This window comes from Rattus norvegicus, chromosome X (genome assembly GCF_036323735.1).
Source record: "Rattus norvegicus strain BN/NHsdMcwi chromosome X, GRCr8, whole genome shotgun sequence".
Taxonomy (NCBI): Eukaryota; Metazoa; Chordata; class Mammalia; order Rodentia; family Muridae; genus Rattus; species Rattus norvegicus.
This window is the reverse complement of record NC_086039.1, coordinates 110,693,405-110,715,220: the sequence shown is the minus strand read 5'-3', so window position 1 is coordinate 110,715,220 and position 21,816 is coordinate 110,693,405. Positions and strand designations below refer to the sequence as shown.

The following is a 21,816-nucleotide window of genomic DNA, read 5'->3' as shown; positions in this document are numbered from 1 at the left end:
CAAACCTTGAAAATCTACAGGAAATGGACAATTTCCTAGACAAATACCAGGTACCTAAGTTAAATCAGGAACAGATAAACCAGTTAAACAACCCCATAACTCCTAAGGAAATAGAAGCAGTCATTAAAGGTCTCCCAACCAAAAAGAGCCCAGGTCCAGACGGGTTTAGTGCAGAATTCTATCAAACCTTCATAGAAGACCTCATACCAATATTATCCAAACTATTCCACAAAATTGAAACAGATGGATCACTCCCGAATTCCTTCTATGAAGCCACAATTACTCTTATACCTAAACCACACAAGACCCAATAAAGAAAGAGAACTTCAGACCAATTTCCCTTATGAATATCGACGCAAAAATACTCAATAAAATTCTGGCAAACCGAATCCAAGAGCACATCAAAACAATCATCCACCATGATCAAGTAGGCTTCATCCCAGGCATGCAGGGATGGTTTAATATACGGAAAACCATCAACGTGATCCATTATATAAACAAACTGAAAGAACAAAACCACATGATCATTTCATTAGATGCTGAGAAAGCATTTGACAGAATTCAACACCCCTTCATGATAAAAGTCCTGGAAAGAATAGGAATTCAAGGCCCATACCTAAACATAGTAAAAGCCATATACAGCAAACCAGTTGCTAACATTAAACTAAATGGAGAGAAACTTGAAGCAATCCCACTAAAATCAGGGACTAGACAAGGCTGCCCACTCTCTCCCTACTTATTCAATATAGTTCTTGAAGTTCTAGCCAGAGCAATCAGACAACAAAAGGAGGTCAAGGGGATACAGATCAGAAAAGAAGAAGTCAAAATATCACTATTTGCAGATGATATGATAGTATATTTAAGTGATCCCAAAAGTTCCACCAGAGAACTACTAAAGCTGATAAACAACTTCAGCAAAATGGCTGGGTATAAAATTAACTCAAATAAATCAGTAGCCTTCCTCTACACAAAAGAGAAACAAGCGAGAAAGAAATTAGGGAAATGACACCCTTCATAATAGACCCAAATAATATACAGTACCTCGGTGTGACTTTAACCAAGCAAGTAAAAGATCTGTACAATAAGAACTTCAAGACACTGAAGAAAGAAATTGAAGAAGACCTCAGAAGATGGAAAGATCTCCCATGCTCATGGATTGGCAGGATCAATATAGTAAAAATGGCCATTTTACCAAAAGCGATCTACAGATTCAATGCAATCCCCATCAAAATACCAATCCAATTCTTCAAAGAGTTAGACAGAACAATTTGCAAATTCATCTGGAATAACAAAAAACCCAGGACAGCTAAGACTATCCTCAACAATAAAAGGACTTCAGTGGGAATCACTATCCCTGAACTCAAGCAGTATTACAGAGCAATAGTGATAAAAACTGCATGGTATTGGTACAGAGACAGACAGATAGACCAATGGAATAGAATTGAAGACCCAGAAATGAACCCACACACCTATGGTCACTTGATTTTTGACAAAGGAGCCAAAACCATCAAATGGAAAAAAGATAGCATTTTCAGCAAATGGTGCTGGTTCAACTGGAGGTCAACATGTAGAAGAATGCAGATTGATCCATGCTTATCACCCTGTACAAAGCTTAAGTCCAAGTGGATCAAGGACCTCCACATCAAACCTGATACACTCAAACTAATAGAAGAAAAACTAGGGAAGCATCTGGAACACATGGGCACTGGAAAAAATTTCCTGAACAAAACACCAATGGCTTATGCTCTAAGATCAAGAATCGACAAATGGGATCTCATAAAACTGCAAAGCTTCGGTAAGGCAAAGGACTCTGTGGTTAGGACAAAACGGCAACCAACAGATTGGGAAAAAATCTTTATCAATCCTACAACAGATAGAGGCCTTCTATCCAAAATATACAAAGAACTCAAGAAGTTAGACCGCAGGGAGACAAATAACCCTATTAAAAAATGGGGTTCAGAGCTAAACAAAGAATTCACAGCTGAGGAATGCCGAATGGTTGAGAAACACCTAAAGAAATGTTCAACATCTTTAGTCATAAGGGAAATGCAAATCAAAACAACCCTGAGATTTCACCTCACACCAGTGAGAATGGCTAAGATCAAAAACTCAGGTGACAGCAGATGCTGGCGACGATGCAGAGAAAGAGGAACACTCCTCCATTGTTGGTGGGATTGCAGACTGGTACAACCATTCTGGAAATCAGTCTGGAGGTTCCTCAGAAAATTGGACATTGAACTGCCTGAGGATCCAGCTATACTTCTCTTGGGCATATACCCAAAAGATGCCCCAACATATAAAAAAGGCACGTGCTCCACTATGTTCATCGCAGCCTTATTTATAATAGCCAGAAGCTGGAAAGAACCCAGATGCCCTTCAACAGAGGAATGGATACAGAAAATGTGGTACATCTACACAATGGAATATTACTCAGCTATCAAAAACAACGGCTTTATGAAATTCGTAGGCAAATGGTTGGAACTGGAAAATATCATCCTGAGTGAGCTAACCCAATCACAGAACGACATACATGGTATGCACTCACTGATAAGTGGCTATTAGCCCAAATGCTTGAATTACCCTAGATGCCTAGAACACAGGAAACTGAAGACGGATGATCAAAATGTGAATGCTTCACTCCTTCTCTAAAAGGGGAACAAGAATACCCTTGGCAGGGAAGAGAGAGGCAAAGATTAAAACAGAGACTGAAGGAACATCCATTCAGAGCCTGCCCCACATGTGGCCCATGCATATACAGCCACCCAATTAGACAAGATGGATGAAGCAAAGAAGTGCAGACCGACAGGAGCCAGATGTAGATCGCTCCTGAGAGACACAGCCAGAATACAGCAAATACAGAGGCGAATGCCAGCAGCAAACCACTGAACTGAGAATAGGACCCCCGTTGAAGGAATCAGAGAAAGAACTGGAAGAGCTCGAAGGGGCTTGAGACCCCATATGTACAACAATGCCAAGCAACCAGAGCTTCCAGGGACTAAGCCACTACCTAAAGACTATACATGGACTGACCCTGGACTCTGACCTCATAGGTAGCAATGAATATCCTAGTAAGAGCACCAGTGGAAGGGGAAGCCCTGGGTCCTGCTAAGACTGAACCCCCAGTGAACTAGACTGTTGGGGGGAGGGCGGCAATGGGGGGAGGCTTGGGAGGGGAACACCGACAAGGAAGGGGAGGGGGGAGGGTGATGTTTGCCCAGAAACCAAAGAATTATTAAGTATTAAATAAATTTAAAAAATATATATATTTTAAAAAAAGAATAAATCTATTATGAAGCTGTGAATAAGGAAGTAGAAACATGTGCTGGTTTTATTGTCATGCCTGAGACTGCAAAAGTTACAGCCACTGTCCATGGTAAGGCTGGTATATTTATACCCACAGATAAAGGTTACTGTTGGCTTCAGTCAGAGAAGCGTCTCTCTGCAGTAAATGGTGTTGAAAACAGAGACATGCGGCTGCTCGGGGAGCAAGATTGAGTGCTCACGTCCTAAACAGGGCATTTATGCCACTCCCTCTAAGGCATAAAGGACATGGTGGAAGACAGTACAGAAAGAATCTAACAACAAATAATGACAAACAGAAGCCACACATTTGAAAGTGAGCAATGACGGGTATATGGAAGAGTTTGGGGAGGCAGGAGGAAAGGAAATGGGGGAAATGATGTGATTATATTATAATCTCAATGAGTGTAAGAGTTGTGGAAAGCTGCCTTCTGGATACAACAAAGCCATTGCAGTCACAAACTCACTGTATCCATGGTTATCTCACTATGCTTGTAGAAGTGTGGGCCTTGTAGTTGATGCGGACTCAGGAGAGGCTCACGGGCCCTAATTCTCTTTGTAGTACTATAAGGTATTGGTGCATTCTGGGGGAGGAGGAGTCATAGTCTTCAGTTGTATACCCACTAGTAAACATAACATGGACACACAGATGACCCTGGTTAAGCTCAGTGGGTCAGAATATGAGAAAGGGGCTTGTGGGGGGGTCAACAGTTGGGGGAGGTAGATGAGAGATGTTGGGGAAAAGTAATCAGAAAGCATTATATACATGCACAAAATTGTTAAAGAGCAAATGCAATTAATAAAAATGTTAAATAAAAGATGGAAAAGGAGATCTGGCATAGATACGTGTAGTTCCAGCCAGTCAGCAAGCTGAGGCAGAAGTATCAACTTGAATCCAGCCTGTGCAGTATAGTGAAACCTTTCTACAAAGGAAAGCATGAAGATCTAAAGGGCACTGTGTGTGTGTGTGTGTGTGTGTGTGTGTGTGTGTGTGTGTGTGTGTGTGTGTGTGTGTGTGTATCTGTATAGCTAGGAGATAAAGACTTGTGTAGGAAGTGCAAATGCATTCTTTTGTGATTTCAGGAAACCACTGAGTATATTAGAATATTTTTCTCACAGCAAAGGGCCACTCTGCTCTTGTCTTTCTGCCTTGCATCCATCTTGTTGCTGGTCTCTGAGGATATAAAGCATTCTTTCTGCCTCAAAGCCTTTGCATGTTTGGTTTCCTTTGCCTAGAACATCCTTTTAGCACATCTTTCCATGGTTGCTCCCCTGTCGTCATTGAGTCTCAGCTTGGATGTCTCGTCCTTGACCATCATATATATATATATATGCTATTCCTTCTGTTCCCATGTCATTCATCATCCTATTTCCCTATATATTCACTTTATAGCAGACATCGCTGTCTGAAATCATTGTTTGTTTACTTTTTACTCTGTTGATAGTGCCACCTGGGCATGCTGCAATTTTCATGAGGGATATAGAAGGTGAGTTCTTAAAACTGTTGCTTTTGTATAACTCTTGGAGGTAAGATTGATGCTAGAAAGTGCACACACAGTTTAAAATCCTCTGACGTGACACATTTTTACCCGAGTGGAATAATCATCAAAAAATCAAAACTATACCTCACCCTCACAGACCCTCACAGGTTTTCATTCTTCCTCCAGTGTACCTCTCTCCATCTAGACAAATAAGCATAATCCACTTTCTGTTGCTATGGATTAATTTTCATTTCCTCCAAGAAGTGTAATCATTCTGTATGCATTTCTTTCTCTCTGTATGAAGATAAGGGTATTCATCTACATGTTGCGTGTCTCATGAGTTCATTTTTTTTCTTATTGCTGAATAATTGCAGGGATGTGGCACAGCATGCTTATCCAGTCACTTGTTAAGGGATTTCTAGGTCATTTCCAGTTTTTCACAATCATAGCTAGATTTGTATGTGATGGATATTTGTGTGAGAACTGCATGTGTAGACCCATGCAGACTGCAGACATTCTGTGTGTCTGCTTCTTTGCATCATCCCTTATGCCCAGCATGTAAAAAAGATTTATAAGATGTATAGTCACTAAATGTCTTCTAAAGGAATAGATCAGCTTCTCCAACCCTGATCCATGGAGAGTTCATCCTTAATGTGCCTGCAGGGCCCTCCCTTTTCTCCCAGTCACCCCCACTGTCTAATCTGCAGCCCTGAGTGACTCCTTGGAGGTGCCTCTTTCCACTGTTGGCTCATCGAAGAGATCCTGCTCACCAGGTTCTCTGCCAATGCTGCTCTTTACCCTAAGCTGGCCCCTCTGGCTGTTCAGCAATCCGTTCATTCCTCGCTTGCTGACTCCCTATCACATTCCCTACAGCAGCTGCTCCTAACTTCCTGCCCTCTCCTCAAGCCCCCGACCCCAGTCCTCCCCCTCATTCTCAGGAGATGACTTCATCTCCTTCATCACTGGGAAGATTGAGGCCAACTGACAGGCGCTCCTTTGGCTTGCATCTGAGTTGTCTCTATACAGCTCTCTCTAATGCTTCCGGATCGCTAGAAGAAGTGCCTCTTCACCTTGCCAAGGTTAAATTCTCCATTGGTATACGCTAATGATATAAAAAACAATAACAAAATGGAAAATATAAAAAGCCTCTTTGCTAGGTGCTGTGCACGGAACTAAGTGTGGAGAAAACAACTCTGATTTGTATTGAAAACTGTGCTCAAACCATATTTATTATCATCATCATCATCATCATCAACATCATCATTGTTATTATTATTGCCTATGCTAAAAGACTCTCTTTTGCTTGCTTGCTTGCTTGCTGGAGATATGTCTCTCTGTGTAGCCTGGCTGTCCTGGAACTTGATATATAACACAGGCTGGCTTCAAACTGACAGTCTTTTGTCTCTGCCTCTCCAGTGCTGGGACTAAAACCATACACCACCATACCTGGCCTAAGACTCATGGTTTTTCAACAATGTTGCAAATGCATAAATAAATTTGGCCTTCCATATCTGTTGGCTCCAAATCCGTAGGTTCAACAAATCAAGGATCAAAAGTAACTGAAAAAAAAAACCCGCATTTTTATTGAACATGTGTGGATCCCCCCCCCTTTTTTTACACAGAATTTCACTATACTGCCTGGGCTGGACTCATGTGATTCTCTTATCTCAAGCTCCTGAGTAACTGTGACTGTAGGCACAGACAACCGTACTTGATTCCTGCCATTTTATTTATATAAGATATGGCAGCAAGTGCAGATTTTGGTACTCCAGGTTCCTGGAACTTCTAAGGTGAGGATGCAGACGTTGTGCAGGCTCAAGCTGTATTGATTACTCTCTTTCTTTGTCTGAGTGTCTGCTCACCTGTCACCTCCTCAAAGAGCACTAGGCGCTTCTCAGGAGTTATCCAATAAGTTGGTATAGTTGTATATTTCTTTTAACAGATAAGGAGACTGAGGATCAGAGAGGCCAAATAATTTTGGATCATCAGACTTGTAAGTAGTGTATAGTTAAGACTTGAGGTGAGGTATAATCTAGAGTATCCCCTCTCCATGCTTCGTCCTTGCCACTCAGGGGCTTATCTTAATCTCACTCCCCACTCTGTGGCAAATTATAGTCCTTGAATAAAACATGAAGTTTTTTTTTAAAGTAAAAGGGAAAAGAGACAAACTAGGGGAAGCTATAAAGGATTTTCCCAGACTAAAGAGTTTTATTCCCAAACTTTAATAAGTACACCATAGAATGTTTGTTAAAAAGACAAATTCTCAGGCCTAAGTTCCCTCAGACTTACTATGGGTAGAAAGAAGATGAAGCAAAAAAATTCTAGTTAGATTCTGTGACATTATTCACAAGAGAGCAAACATTGGCCTAGACTATTTCAGGGCAATGGAAGTTCAGAGACATGTTCACATTTTTCATTATGACAAAAATATGTAAAAAAAGATCTATAAAATCTATAAAGATCTATCTATCTATCTATCTATCTATCTATCTATCTATCTATCTATCTATCTACCTATCTATCTAACATGAAACACTTTAAATTGCACAGTGCAGATGGAATTTAGTGTTGATTCTATTCATTAGTGTCAATTTTGCAACAGTTTTACTTCTAGGAGGTGGAAGTGGTAGCAGATCAATTAATGATGTGTGAGAGTCAAGTTCATGAGGTTCATCAGGTTATTGCTGTGTGTCTCGATGGGTATAGTAGTCTTAACTAATCAAGAGAGGTGAACTAATAAGTGGGATCATTTGAAAGTAGAAGTGAAAGAGACATAAAGCTAGCAACATGAAAATGAAGGCAATTGATTATTGATTGATTTGTCTTTGATAGAAATTAGTCAAAGCCTTTTGAGTCATGCAGACGGGCCAGACCTCCTCCTCTTGTTTTGTAACTTTGCATGACTCAATGTTTTGTTGTGTTTTCTTGTTGTCTGCTGTTTTGTTTCTGAGATGGGGGGGTTGTCATTTAGTAGTCCAAGTTAGGGGGTCCTCATTCAGTAGTCCAGGCTACCCTGGAGCTCACAATGTGGTCCACACTGGCCTCAAACAAGCTAAGCTGGCCTCAAACTCAGAGAAATTCTCTTGAAACTGTAACTACTAGGATTACAGGCATAAACTAACAAATCTAGCTTTGGTTCACTTCTCATTGTATAATCCAAGCAGATCTTGAAATTATAATCTTCCTGTCTCAGCCTCCCAAGTACTAAGATTACAGGCCTGTGTCACCATACCTGGCCTGTGATTTAACTTCTCAAAGTCTCAATATCCACAGAGTTTTACAGTGAAATTATATGTATAATATATAACCTAAGAAAGGTGGTACACGACAAGCCATTATTAATAGTTGTTTAATAAGTGGCAATGAAGATGCCCTTGAGTGTCAATAGATTCTTGAACTCGGTCTATATACTCTTTGAAATCAGTCATGACTAAACTGGAGTCACCAACTGCTCTCAGTGAAGAGCAGTACTCTCGGGTTTACCCCAAGTGGAGCCAAGGAAGCGTCAATTAAAACAGTTTAAAAGAGATGAAGTTCTAGATGTTACTCCTCTGTGGAGTGAAATGAACAAATCTACATAGGTGACTAGGTAATGCATCAGTGGTTCCCTCTGAAGGAGAAACAGTCTATAATGGGCACACCTAAGTGTCTTTCTTTGCACACCAAGGGAAACACAGTATTAGCAGTAGCAGTAGCAGCAGCAGCATAACAATAACAGCAACAACAACAAACAACAAACAACAAATGCTTATTTGGAGTCTTTGATGTTGGTGTACAGTGCTCACTGATAATACAGAAAATTCCCCATTTCCTTCCTCTTCTTTCTCTATTCACATGTGGTGCTTAGTTTTTGTTTTTTGGGGTTTTTGGGTTTTTTTGTCACCTCAACACTAGTATGGTCGTTCGGGGAGAAGAAAGGTCAGTTGAGAAGATGCCGCCAGCAGACTAGCCTGTGGGAAAATCTCTGATGCATTTTCTTCATTGGTGATTGATATGCGAGTGCTCAGTTCACTATGCATAGTGACACCCCTGGGCCGTTGGTCCTGGGTATTGTAAGACAGCAGATTGAGTCAGTCAGTCATGCAGAGCAAGTCAGTAAGCAACACTCTTCCATGGCTTCTCTCTGCATCAGTTTCTGCCTCCAGGTTTTGACCCTGAGTTCCTGCCCTGATAGTGATGGAGTTGACCTGAGAGTTATAAACTGAAATAATCCCTTTCCTTCCAAAATAGTTTTTGCTCCTGGTGTTTTATCACAGAAACAGAAAAATCTGATTCCCAATACTCCCGAAATGCGAATGTTTTCATTTTAAGGCATGCATTGCCAAAAGCTCTCCTAAATATTCCTGGATCTTTCAAGGTTGGGAGAGCATTTCAGAACGTTACAAAATCACAGAGGTCAGAAACCTATTGCTCAGGCCTGCATTTGACAAGCTGCAGGAAAATTTCCAGAACCTATATGGATGCCAACTCATGCTTAGAAAGTTGCTTTTAGTTTACTTTAGGTCATTATTCATGTCAGTTGCTTCTCCTTAACGTTCATTGTTTGGTGACCTCAAGACAGATATGTGCTTATTTGAGATTTCCATGTATATGAACAATAGGTATTTCTCTGAAACAGAGGAAGATTCCACTAATGCTTAAACCAGTGCTTCTCAACCTTCCTAATGCTGTGACCCCAAGTACAGCTTCTAGTGTTGTTGTGACCGTCCCAAGCATAATTATTTTTGTCGCCACTTTGTAGCTGTAATTTTGCTACTGTTAGGAATCATAATCTAAATACTATTGGACACAGAGGTTTGCCTAAGGAATCAAGACTCACTGGTTGAGAACCTGGCTTAAACCATGCAGTATTGATGAAGAAGCCCCCAGTGCTAGAATGGCAGCTAACTATGATGCTCATCTTTCCAGAGAAAGTGTTGGCTGAGGGTTCCTTTGTCAATACAATGACTCTGGCTCTTGAAGGGTTCTGGATACAGCAACACATACAGAAAGATTTTCTTCGTGTTTCATCATGGTTCTCCTCTACTCTTCCAAGTTTCATGATATTTTTGGTCTTTGTTCCTATGTTTCTTCCCCTCGAAGTTTTGGAGTTATCATCCCCAATTCTATGCTTTCCCGTTTCTACGCCTCAGTGTATCTTGGGCTGTCTGAAAGTTGGAAAAACTACCTCTCCTTAACTGGAATCGCTGTCTAGACATACACTTGCCATTCTGAAATGGGAGTCCCTTTCAATGGGAGTCTCTTCCAGAAGAGAATTGGATGCAAGCTAATGACCACTAGAGAAGAAACGGGGATGTAGGGTTTGTGGAGCTGATTGAGAGACGCCTGCCATAGTGTCCTGCCAGGCAATCAAAATGGCATCCTTGGCTTCAACAAAAGAAGCCCGTTCTTATCCATTTAGAGAAAAAGCAACTTTTCTCCTTCAAGTCCAAGGCCAACTCCAGTACAGTCAGCTGTTTAAACTACAGGCTTAACACTCACAGATGGCATTACCAGTGGATCCATACATCTGGCAAAAATTGAACACATGCCGAGCATCCACAGACTTTTTTTCCATGTTCATTGTTTCTCACAGAATATGGCCCAGAACTGTTTATATTTATTCACACAGCACAACACAAGAAGTGTCATAAATTGTCTAGAGATGATTGAATTCACCTGGGAGGATATGTGTGGGTTACCTGCGAATTCTGTGCCATTATTCAAAAGGCATTTGAGCACCCATAGAACTGGGTTCCAATACCAATTTCCTGTGGATACTCGCAGGATGACCCTACAACAGAACCTGTGGTTCCCTTCCCTCTTCCCTTATACAAAAAGCGGGTTACTCCACAGGCTAATGAAGAATTGAAAAATGTGATCATCATTCTTTGGGACAGAAGAACAAGTGTTTCAGGGGACAATTTTTGCCCTTTCTGAATGACTCTGCATGGGTGGACCTATAACACAGAAAACCCTCTGAGCCCATCTAGCCTATGACACCAGGTCACAACATTCACAAGCATGTTCGATTTTTATACTTCCCTTTCTCTCAGCTGCTCTGGGTAGGAAGTTGGAGCTATCAGAGAATACCCTGCTTACATCTAGAGATTTCCCAAAGTGATGTGTCCTATATGCTCTTGAGTTGGCATGTCTGTTAAGTTGACCTGTCTGTACAACTAGTTACTTTGTTCTTTTCTTTCTACTCCAGAAATCGTACATATTGGATGTTGTTGGTGAGGGTAGCCACGACGAATGCACTGCTGTCCAGGCCTAGGCATCAATCTGTTTGGTAACACTTGTTTCAGCAGAGAGCTAAGGCACTTCATCTGAACTCTATGGGCCAGAGGGGAAACTGGAGCCGTGGCGGTCTCTTAACTCAGTTTTTTCTCTCCTCAACTAGACCCCATTTTTTTTTGGTGCAACCTTATCTCCTTGATACAAATACCCGCCCCCCATGCCATCGTCTATTTGAGACAGATTGGTCACAGTTTAATACCACGTGCATAAGAGTTCAGACACCTTTATGCCAAGGCACAGAATTTGACTTCACAGATGCATAATTAGAAGGGACACTTTGGAGTGGAAGTGATGGTGGTGAAGCCAGGTTTTGGATTTTTTGTTTTTGCTTCCGTTTCTTGAGAAAGGAGAGGCTTGGGCATGTTTAAGTGGTGATAGGAGGGTCTGGGAGGAAGAAGACATTGATTGACGTTACAGAAAATGCAAAGGAATAATAGTTGTAGCCATATCCTAACCTGGAGGCCTGTGAAGGAAGTTTTAATAAGTGATGTAAGACAAGATAAGCTGTGTTTAAGGTGGTTCAGTTGCCGTCAAGTAGCTACAAAGGAAACCATCAATATTATGTGGTGGCGGCACGGACTCAGGTGAGAAGATCCTTCACGAGTGGACAGTGAAAATATTTCCATAATCTTAAGTGGAAATAACTCTGCTCTTTCTGGTAATAGAAAAGGTATTGAAGTGATCTGTTCTTGAGGTCTAGCTTCATCGTGGCCTCTGTGAGTGCGATACTGCCAAGGTGCCCTTTTCACATTTGTGACTCCCACCTGAACGGGTTGCTATGCCATCCAAAAAGGGAAAGGATGGCAAGGCATGCTCAAGGCACGAAAACAGAAAGACCAAAGAAAAACAAAACTATTCGGCTATGTGCATTTTGATTTTGATTTTGCAGTATTGAAGATTGAACCTACATCTCATACATGGAGCCAAACGTCGCCACTGGGCTACACACTCAGCCCTTACCTTAATCGCTTGGAAAGATGAACAAAGGAAAAGGGGGAAATGGAAACATTTGGGATGTGTAACTGAAATAGTTGAAGAGGCTAATTCTAGAATAGTTTTAAAGTTACAAAACAATTGTAAGACGGGGCAGGAGTGATTGCTCAATGGTTAAGACCATGGCCCACTGTTCCAGAGGACGCACGTTTTGAGCACACACATGGCAGCTCACAACCATCTGTAACTCCAGTTTCAGTGAATCTGACATTTTCTTCTGGCCTCCAAGGGCACTGTATACATGTGATGGACAGACAGACATGCAGATGAAATGCCCACAAGCATAAAATAATAATAAATTATAAGAGAAATGGAGAATTTCCATACATATTGCGCCTAGATTTCCTTATTACTGACATCTTTACCACTGGAGTACATTTATGACAACCCTCAGGCTACCACTGATATGCTATTGTTAACTGCAGTTAATACCTTAGTAAAATTTACCCCCTTCTGTCTCGATGCTTTCTTGTTCCTGGATGCCACTCAGAACACCACAGCACATTTTGTTGTCATGTCCCCTTAGGTTCCTTCGGGGTAGAGTTTCTCTGGCTTCTTTCATTTTTAGATGACCATGATGGTTTTGAGGAGCAGTCAAAGTATTTGTAGCATCTAGGCTTGTCTTCTAGTTTTCTCAAGGTTTTGTTGGTTTTGTAATTTTGTAACATTCATGTCTAACTCATATAAACAGCTTCCATAACAATATATATTCACTTGAAGGTAATCTGTTAAGCAATGATGGAGAAGAATGAGGAGTTGGTTGTCAAAAAATGGAATGTCTACTTGGAATTTCTTGGTACATGTGAACTTGCAAAGTAACAGTTAGCCATAATGGTCCAAGTTGACCCAATGCAGGCTGGGAAAAAAGTGCTACCACCTGACTGAGGAGGTGCTGAGTGGAACCAAGGCATGAAGGTGTGGGGAAGGTCTCCATGAGGAACTGAGATCTTTTCATCACACATGTCTCCTAAATCAAGAAGCTTTTCTAATCATGAAGGACTGGCCATTCAGCAACACATCAAGTGAGCATTCCTCCCCACCTTCTGTGTAGATAGCATCTTGAAGGTGAACAGAGAAACCCATTCTGAGAATGCTCAGGCATGAATGCTGTCGCAGCACTGATTCTATTTTGGGAACATTTCCGCCCATTCTGCAGCATTATATTTAACTTTGGCAAAAACAAGCGAAGGCTCAAAGAAATCATTCCTGCCTTTCTCCCTTGCACCCTGCATTTTCGACTAAAGGGAGGCTTATTTTGAGCAGGGATAGCAAGCAAACAATGGCTGGTTAACTAACCGGGATGACACTTGGCAATTTGTAGGAGTCACCTCAGATCTGAAAGAGCAAGTGCCCACAATGTTGGGGGGGGGGTTAGTGGAGGCAGAGAGAGATCAAGTCAGTGAAAAGTGAGAAATAATACATAGAATGTTATGTTATAGTGCACATTTCATGGAAGAAGGAGGATTGGGTTACGCGGAGCAACTGCAAATGCTTGTTGAAAGCAAAACGAAAACAAAACAACCTTAAGCACTGGCAATCTGCTGGTTGCCTTGTGCATGCCACAGGGCCTGACAAGCAGGTCCCTGATCTTGCTATCCCTTTGCTGTTTACTCTCTGTGGTTTAGGACATTCTCCCCACCAGGCGCCCTGTAGCTTCCCACGGTCAGATTGTACATGAATTGGGCCTGGAGGAAGAGGCTTTGCTCTCTAAGAGGTGTGCCCCAAGGGGGTGTGTATATATGGCAGGAAGGCTGGCCCACAGCCGGCTGGTGGAAAATGAGCAAACGGCCGGAAACACTCAGGCAGGATAGAATTTTAGATCCGGAGCTGGTGGGGGCAGGAAGAAGAGACAGGGAGGGCCAGAGATGAAGGAAAGGGAAGGAATGTAGGAGCCTTTGGGGACATTAAAGAGACACACCTGGTCTAGGGTTCTGCACAAAACCGACACATTAATTAATGTCCTAATGATAAATAGGATTTGTTGGACATATTAAGTTTCCTCAAACAATATACTCTTTTATACTCTCATCTTTAATAGCTCAACACTCTGTGGGAGGAATCATTATTATTGTCATTTTACAAATAAGATATTAAATTCTTGACCGAGGTCAAGGCCTTGGTCCTGGGTCTCAATGGACAAATGGCAGACGGCGACTTGAATCTACATCTTGTGCAGTCCTCTTCTCAACTTGGTGAATCAGGCGTGTCCGAGAAAGGGGCCCAGTTTCACAGCTTAAACCACAAGCTCCACACAATCTCTACTTTCTCAGGGTGAAGCCTCCAGCTTTGGCTATTAATAAGAATAATACCTCACCCACATGTCCAGAGTGTGAGGAGTGGGGTGTGGCCAAGAGATGTTTTCCACCACTAGGCTTTAAGGGCAAAGAACCATGAGCAGTGTAGCCAATACAGATGGCTAGTCCCTATCCTGTTCCCTGCTCCCTTTCCAAGAGATTGTATAGCTTTACCCACTGCTCCGGATTCTCACCCTCTTGTAACAAGAGGCCCTTACTATGTCTGCCTTTAATGGGTCAAGTGATAGGTAGTGCATCTAATGCTTCTGCAGGGTCATTTACCATCAGATGAATCTCCTCAGTAACTCTAGATGGGCTGCCTAACTTTCCTTTCTGATCACGATTCAGCTGCTGTCATTGACATATTAATAAATTTAGAAGTGTAAATATAAAGATTTGTCTTAGGAACTGCTCCGTGAGGTTCTGCGTTTTTCCCACATTACTGGAGCAGCCACTGGGCCAGGCTGCTGCTGACAGCTGGCTACAGCCGCTCAGGGATTAGCAGCTGCCAGACTGCAAGGCTGCAGCTGGCCTCCAGCACCAGGTTCCAGGAGCTGCTCACTCCCATCCTTTGCCTGCTGCTGTCCCTCCTGTATCCTCTTCCTTCCCTCTTCTGTCTGTCTACCTGTTTTTAGTCTTTCAGGCTTGTTCTCCTATGTCCGAAATTTTACTGCTAAGGCTATCTTAAAACTGTTTCTTTTTAATCAATACACAATATCTGCAGTAAAATCTCTGTTCTCTTTCTACAGGAACCCTCAAATACAGACACTGTTTACAATTTGATGTTTCTTGATTGTTCTCATGACTAATGACAAACAAAAATCATAGAAATATGTTGGCTTGCCCTGAGCCCTTGAATGACGCCGAATAACTCAAACCAAGATGATGTCACCTTTGCTGAATCTGGTTATCTGCTGTTCTAAGAAATCAGAGGAGGGGGAGGGAAAGGGAGCTAGAGGGGAAAGGAGATGACAGAAAGGAAGGAATCTATCTATAGTATGATGTATCCATGACAACCTGGAAATTTGAAAATGTCTCATTTACTTAGAAGAATTTTTATTAGGACTGTTTTATGTGTGGGGGTGTTTTGTGTATGTGCCTCCTAAAATTGGTCTGTGTGCTATGTATGTATGGTGTCTGAGGAGGACAGAGAGGAGGATGTCAGGTCCTCAGGGACTGGAGTTAGAGATGGCTTTGTGCCATCACTTCGGCACTAGAAGTCAAATCTTCTGCAAGAGCAGTTGCTGCTCTATAAGCACAGCACCATTTCTCCAGCGCCATCATGGACTTACTGATACCTGGATTCCCACATCTGTTCGACTGCTTACAACCTTTGTCATAATTTAGGGTTTATTCTGTTTTCTTTCATTTTAAATATTGAAATTTTCTCTCAGTGAGGTGTTTCTGGTGTGTGTGTGTGTGTGTGTGTGTGTGTGTGTGTGTGTGTGTGTGTGAGAGAGAGAGAGGGGGGGGGGATCACGTGTAATGAGCATGTGTGTGTTTGAGTGTTTTCACCCATATGTACATGTGGAAGGTTTCTGTTTCAGTAATACTCCACCTTTTCCCCTAAATTTGACACTCTTTTGGCTAGACTGAATGACCAGAGAGACCCACTCACCCCTAGATCCATAAGGGCAGCTGTATGTGATTCCAGCCCCAGCTATGGTTACAGAGGCATACCACACCACCAGGTTATCACTTAGGCACTGTCAATCGAAATTCAGGGCTTCATGCTTGAGTGGCAAGTACTTTCCCCACTGAACCATCTTCCAAGCCCCTCAGTGAGACTTTTAAGGCATATTTGGCTCCACAGAAGGCTTTAAAATTTTGTCAAATTGATTTACCTTTTTAAAAATTTTTATTTTTATGTATTGATTTTTTTATTTTCTTTCATTGGATATTTTCTTACTTTACATTTCAAATGTTATCTCCTTTCCCCGTTTCCCCTCCAGAAACCTCCTATCCTACCTTCCCTCCACCTGCTTCTCCCCACCCAACCACCCACTCCTTCCCACCTCCCCAACCTGGCATTCCCCTACACTAGGGCATTGAGCCTTCACAGGACCAAGGGTCTCTCCTTCCACTGATGCCAGACAAGGCCATCCTCTGCTACATATGTGGCTGGAGCCAAGGCCAGGATCACAGGTGAGGAGGCAAAAATTGGTTTACCTTTATCTTTTCTGTGGTTTTTATATATTTGGTTGTGAGCCTAGCCTTTAACGGCTGAGCCATCTCTCCAGCCCGATTTTTCTGTGGTTTTTAATCTCCCTATCTTGCTAATGAAGGCCTTGTGCATGCAAAGGTTACAAAATACCCTTCTTTATGCTCACCTTGGATTTCCATGTGAAATGCTATATGTCTAAACCATCTGGATTTTATTTTATGCGTGGCACAATGTCTAAAATTTTATTTTAATTACGTTGTCTAAGCGCATTCCTTCTTAATGAAGTAAATTGTGTGGGTTGATTGATTGCAATACTAGAGATGATGCCTAAGCATTGCACACAGTAGCTAAGCACTGAGCTGTATGCCCGGGCCCATTTTTACTTTTTGTTTGGAGGTACACCTTTGCTTTGTTGCCTAGGCTGGACTTAAATTCACTTCGTAGCCCAGGCAGACCTTGAAGTTGTAATCCTTCTACCTCAACCTACTGAGTACCTGAGATTACAGGCCTGGACCATGAGAGGAAGCCTAGATCTTAGATTGTGGTTTTAATTCCAGCCATGCAAGCCAAGGTCTACAAGGATGCTTACAGAGAACTCAGTTTAGAGACAGTTTCATTCAATCACAAAGACGGACTCAATGTTTTCCATTTGTCTTTTTAAAAGGGGTATGTTTACAAAACTCATTGAAAAGTAAGAATTAAATCAGGTGCAGTGTGTGCCTTTGATCAAGGGACTTAGGAGGCAGAGGCAGGCAAATCTCTATGAGTCTAAGGCTAGCCTTAATCACAGAGCAAGTTCCACTATGTATATTTATAGTGTGTGATGTGATAAAGTGGTGAATGTGCACACTGCACACAAATCAAAATTAAGTTAGTGTACTCATTACCTCACCAAATGACGACTTTTTCCTGTGGTGAGAACATTTTAAACCTACTCTTCTAGCTGTGCTGAAATATTCACTGTATTTACAATGACTGCATCTGCTGCATTTTACAATAGATCATTTAAAGCATATTCCAACTCTCCAGGTAAAGCTTTGAGATCTTCTTCCTCCACAGTCCACTCCCACCACCATCCTACTTGCTGCTTCTCCGATGTCAACATTTTGACATTCTACACTGCACTCATATCAGCTGCTGTTTGCCTTTCTGTGCCAGCCTTATTTCAACAAACAGAATATCCCTTGGGTTCATTTCTCTTAGCTTCTCTGTTTCAGCACCCTGAGAAGCTAAGATCACTTCTCAGTTAAACAATATTTCTCATATGTTTCATTGGATTTTTGGTCATCTATCAGAATAACATAGATGCCATCTGTATTTGTCTTAGTTGTTATAGCAACTACTTCTCTGCCTTTTATAGAATCATTGAGGTTGTTTTCTTTAATTTATAGGTACAATGAAGTATATAAATAAAGTTATTCAAGAATATTTACATTACTCAAATAAACCTGACCTAATTACTTTTTACTATGGTTCTAGAATGGATTTGCTAACATTTTTATTAAGACATTTTACATTAGAATTAATAAAAGTGGTCTATGGGTTTTTCTTTGTTCTAGTCTTCTCGGCTTTTAAAGGTTATGTTATGCAGTGTTGTCACCAGCTATGTGATTTATTATTTTATTTGCACATGCACTTGCAGATTTACCAGGGGCTACTCTGAGAGAAAATTGATTCTCCCTCCCTAGACAACTATCAATTATCAATAGCTCCTCAGCTAGTGTGAGCATTGCTTGTGTATGGTGTGTGCATGCATGCATACATGTGTGCACGTGTGTGTGTGTGTGTGTGAGTGTGTGTGTGTGTGTGTCTGTGTATATTTGTGTGTCATGGTGCACTTGGGGAAGCCATAATACTGGCTCTGTGGTTGATTAAAAACTAAATTTAAATATATATGGATATATTAGTTTTTGAAGAACTTGGTGTGTGTGTTGGTAATTTTCACCCCTTCCTTCAGCTCCTTCCATATTCATCCCCACTTCCTCACCCTCCCAATTTTGTGTCTTTTTTATTTTTAAAAATGCACCAAGTCTGAGTTATGTTGTCCAAATATTCTTGGGTATGTGGCCTTGCAGTCTAACATGGAAGATTTACCAGGGAAAATTGATTCTCCCTCCCTAGACAACTATCAGTTGTCAATAGCTCCTCAGCTAGTGAGAGCATTTCACGCCCAACTTCCTTCTCCATGCTGAGATTTGGTCATGCTTGAGCTTGCATAGATCTCATGCATACTGTCTCGTTGTAAGGACAGGATTCTCTAAGACAAAACACCAACTCATAGTGATGAATACAGAGACACAAGATGTCCAAGACATAGAGAAACAGTAATGAATGTCGGTCCTTCCCTAAACCCAAAACAATTCAGAGAGAGAGAGAGAGAGGGAGAGAGAGAGAGAGAGAGAGAGAGAGAGAGAGAGGGAGAGAGAGAGAGAGAGAGAGCTGAATATATAGAGTGAAGGGCTAAGCAATTCTATTCCCTAGACTCAGTACAACTACTGTAATCATTAACTCACATCAACTGTAGTTAACTGCATTGAATCCATAAAAGACTAGCTCTATCAACAGTCAGTCAAGGAAGGATGGGGAGGGCTCACAGGGCCCTCTTCTTTACCTGTGAATTACTGGCTATTGATATATTCTATTCTAGCAGAAGTAAAATCACAATGGTTAATTGTATACCATCTAATCCCACCATTCTACATTGGATATCTCCAAACAGAGTCCTGGTCAAAGTTGGTGGGTTGTGGAACAAAAGAAATAGATAAGGAGGAACCATAGAGATTTGTGAGGAGGGAAGATGTGTACATATGGGTGGTATGGATGTAGGAGGTGATCAGGCAAAGAATACTTATGGGAAATTGTAAAAAAAAATAAGAAAAATGAATGCAAATAAGTAAATATTCTAAGGATATAAAATGCAGGATATATTGAGTGTTCAATTCAGATTTTTCATATCCTGCTACTTACTTTTTGATATACATTTCACAAAGTATATAGATTTTCTTGATGTAATTATGGATTTCTACTAAATTCGATTGTGTTTCTAATGTATTTCCTACATTGTTCAAGATTTAAGGCAACTTGTCTGTACAACGTGTCCTTTCTCACTAGGAGAATATTTCCTTCTTTCATTTCATTCTTTTGGTCTTGAATTTTATTCATTTTGCCCTTTAATTGTCTCCTCTTCCCTTACTTTTGTGTACTAGTCAGACACACTTGTTTTGTAGTTGTATTTTTTGACGTTCTTTGCCCCACTTCCCCAGGAAATATTCATTATAAGAACTGTATCATCTAAAAAACGAAAGTCCTTTTTATTGACTTACATTTTTTTGGTTATTTTCGACAATATAGTCCATTCTTACTTATCATAATAACAAATATATTTGGTCTTGGACTTTCCACTGTATTTTGTTACATTTCTTACTTTAATTTTTTTTGTTTTTACTTTCTTTATATTTATAACAGATTGATATACAGCAAAGAGGGCGACCATTTTAAGGTTTTGGTTTTGCCAGAGGAATGAGTTTTCATTATGGACCTACACATCTGAATCCCTTGAATAGTTTGTTTAAACAGGGTTCTCGGTTGCAGCACCAGAGTGTCAGAGTCAGTAAAATGTGGGCCAGGACCTGATGATTGGATCTCTAGTAGGTTCCCAGATGATATTTAAGCTACTGTCCCACAGACCCCACTTATAGCTACAAGCAAAGAAGAATTAGCCATACCACTTTCATTGTTCATGATTTCTATGGCAACATGTTTGAGTTCTATGACATCCCTCTACTCAGAACAATCGCAAATGCAAGAATTCTTACCTAGGGCTGAGGACAAGTGTATTTGGTTTTTCAAAGGAGTTCTTTCCCATTTAGATGATCCATACTACTTTTCCCTTAGGAAGAATTCCCTGAGTTGATACATGACATCAGTCACTTTGATGTAGCAAACTCAATCAAATAATAGAACCATAGCAAAAGAGATCATTCTTTTCCTTGTGACACATCAGGCCCCTGGAGATGGAGTTTGTTTTATTACTCAGTTCCCTGTATGTATGTTCTTTTCTGTTTTAACTCTTTCAGTGAGTCTAGAGTTACAACAGTGAATCAAAGAGGGAAAGAGCCTTACTGTCTTTCCAGTTGAATTGAAATCCACAAGTAGAAAATCCTTGTAACCTTGTCACCCATAGTTGTTTGCAGGTAGTCATGAAGCCTCATTGTCCACAGAACCAAGCTGCTTGGTGTCCTGGAAGAAAAAAAGGCAATTAATCCCTCTTTGCTTTCCCTGAGTTTCTGATACAGGTCCCTCTGTAAGTATATCACACATCTTCATCCTTGGAGAGGGGTAAGCAGTTCTCAGAGAACTCAGCATGTTGAGAGTAAGAGAGAGGGAGGACAGTCATTGTGGTGTTAGCTTAGTTACCTTATTCCCTCACAGAGATACACTGCATCACTGCCTTGGTGACTGGGGACAAGACAGGCCTGGGGAAGTTGGCTATCCTTTGATAGGCCCCTTTCTTTATCCCTTCCTTAAGTCCTCCCCTTTCACTGTTTCATTTCCTCCATGTCCCTGTTTCCTCTTTCTTAGGAATATGCCCCACCCCTCCCAGTCTTTGAAATTTGCTGAACACTAAAAAAAAAAAAAAAAAAAAAAAAAAAAAAAAGTGATCATGGCCCACGTCTCTGCTATTTCCGGTGTCTACTGAATGTCAAGAACTTTTCTCTGCCCAATTTCTGCTGAATCTGCAGAAGGAAGGGATGAGCTCCAGTCATTCTATCACATTTAATTTTTAGATCTCTGTCACATGTTAGTTAACCATGGTAAATGTTATAGAGGTTATAAAGAAAAATACAGATCTGCTTTGCACTCCCATAAGCATTCCAGCCATTCTGTATGCATCCTTTTCTAACTTTATCTGAACTCTTACGAATATGTGTGCTTTCCTTTTCCACTGTGGTAGGTAAAACATTCATATTAAGCATTCTGCATTAGTCAGCAGCTTGTTCCTGCAAACAACATTTTCTTTAACATAATTATCTTAAATATGGGAGGAAGTAATTTATGGACAAGAGAGACGTGCTGGACATCTCTCCCATCATCTGGTTTCCAAGAGAGGTACATGGTTCTTTTCTTTTCTTGTCTATTTTTTATGCAACTGATCATTTATTTCATGCTCTAAGAGGGTTTCACCTGACCTCTCCCTTCTAATCGCCCAATGAGCAGATGATTATAGCAGTACATCACCTTCTCAGCTGCTTCTCTCTATTCCTGGCTGGCCTAAGGTTGGGCTTTCTATGTGAGCCGTGATCCT

At 41.1% G+C, this 21,816-nt stretch overlaps 1 long non-coding RNA gene across 1 annotated transcript in view; it reads right to left on the bottom strand.

The window, feature by feature from the left end:
- Nucleotides 1-21,085, bottom strand: part of LOC120099292 (uncharacterized) — a 32,034-nt gene extending 10,949 nt beyond the window's left edge. The window contains exons 1-2 of the long non-coding RNA XR_005498363.2: nucleotides 20,928-21,085; nucleotides 20,634-20,750 (exon numbers count right to left, since the gene is read on the bottom strand). This is a non-coding gene — a long non-coding RNA (uncharacterized LOC120099292). The remainder of the gene's footprint in view (nucleotides 1-20,633; nucleotides 20,751-20,927) is intronic.
- Between the last annotated feature and the right edge of the window lie 731 nt (nucleotides 21,086-21,816).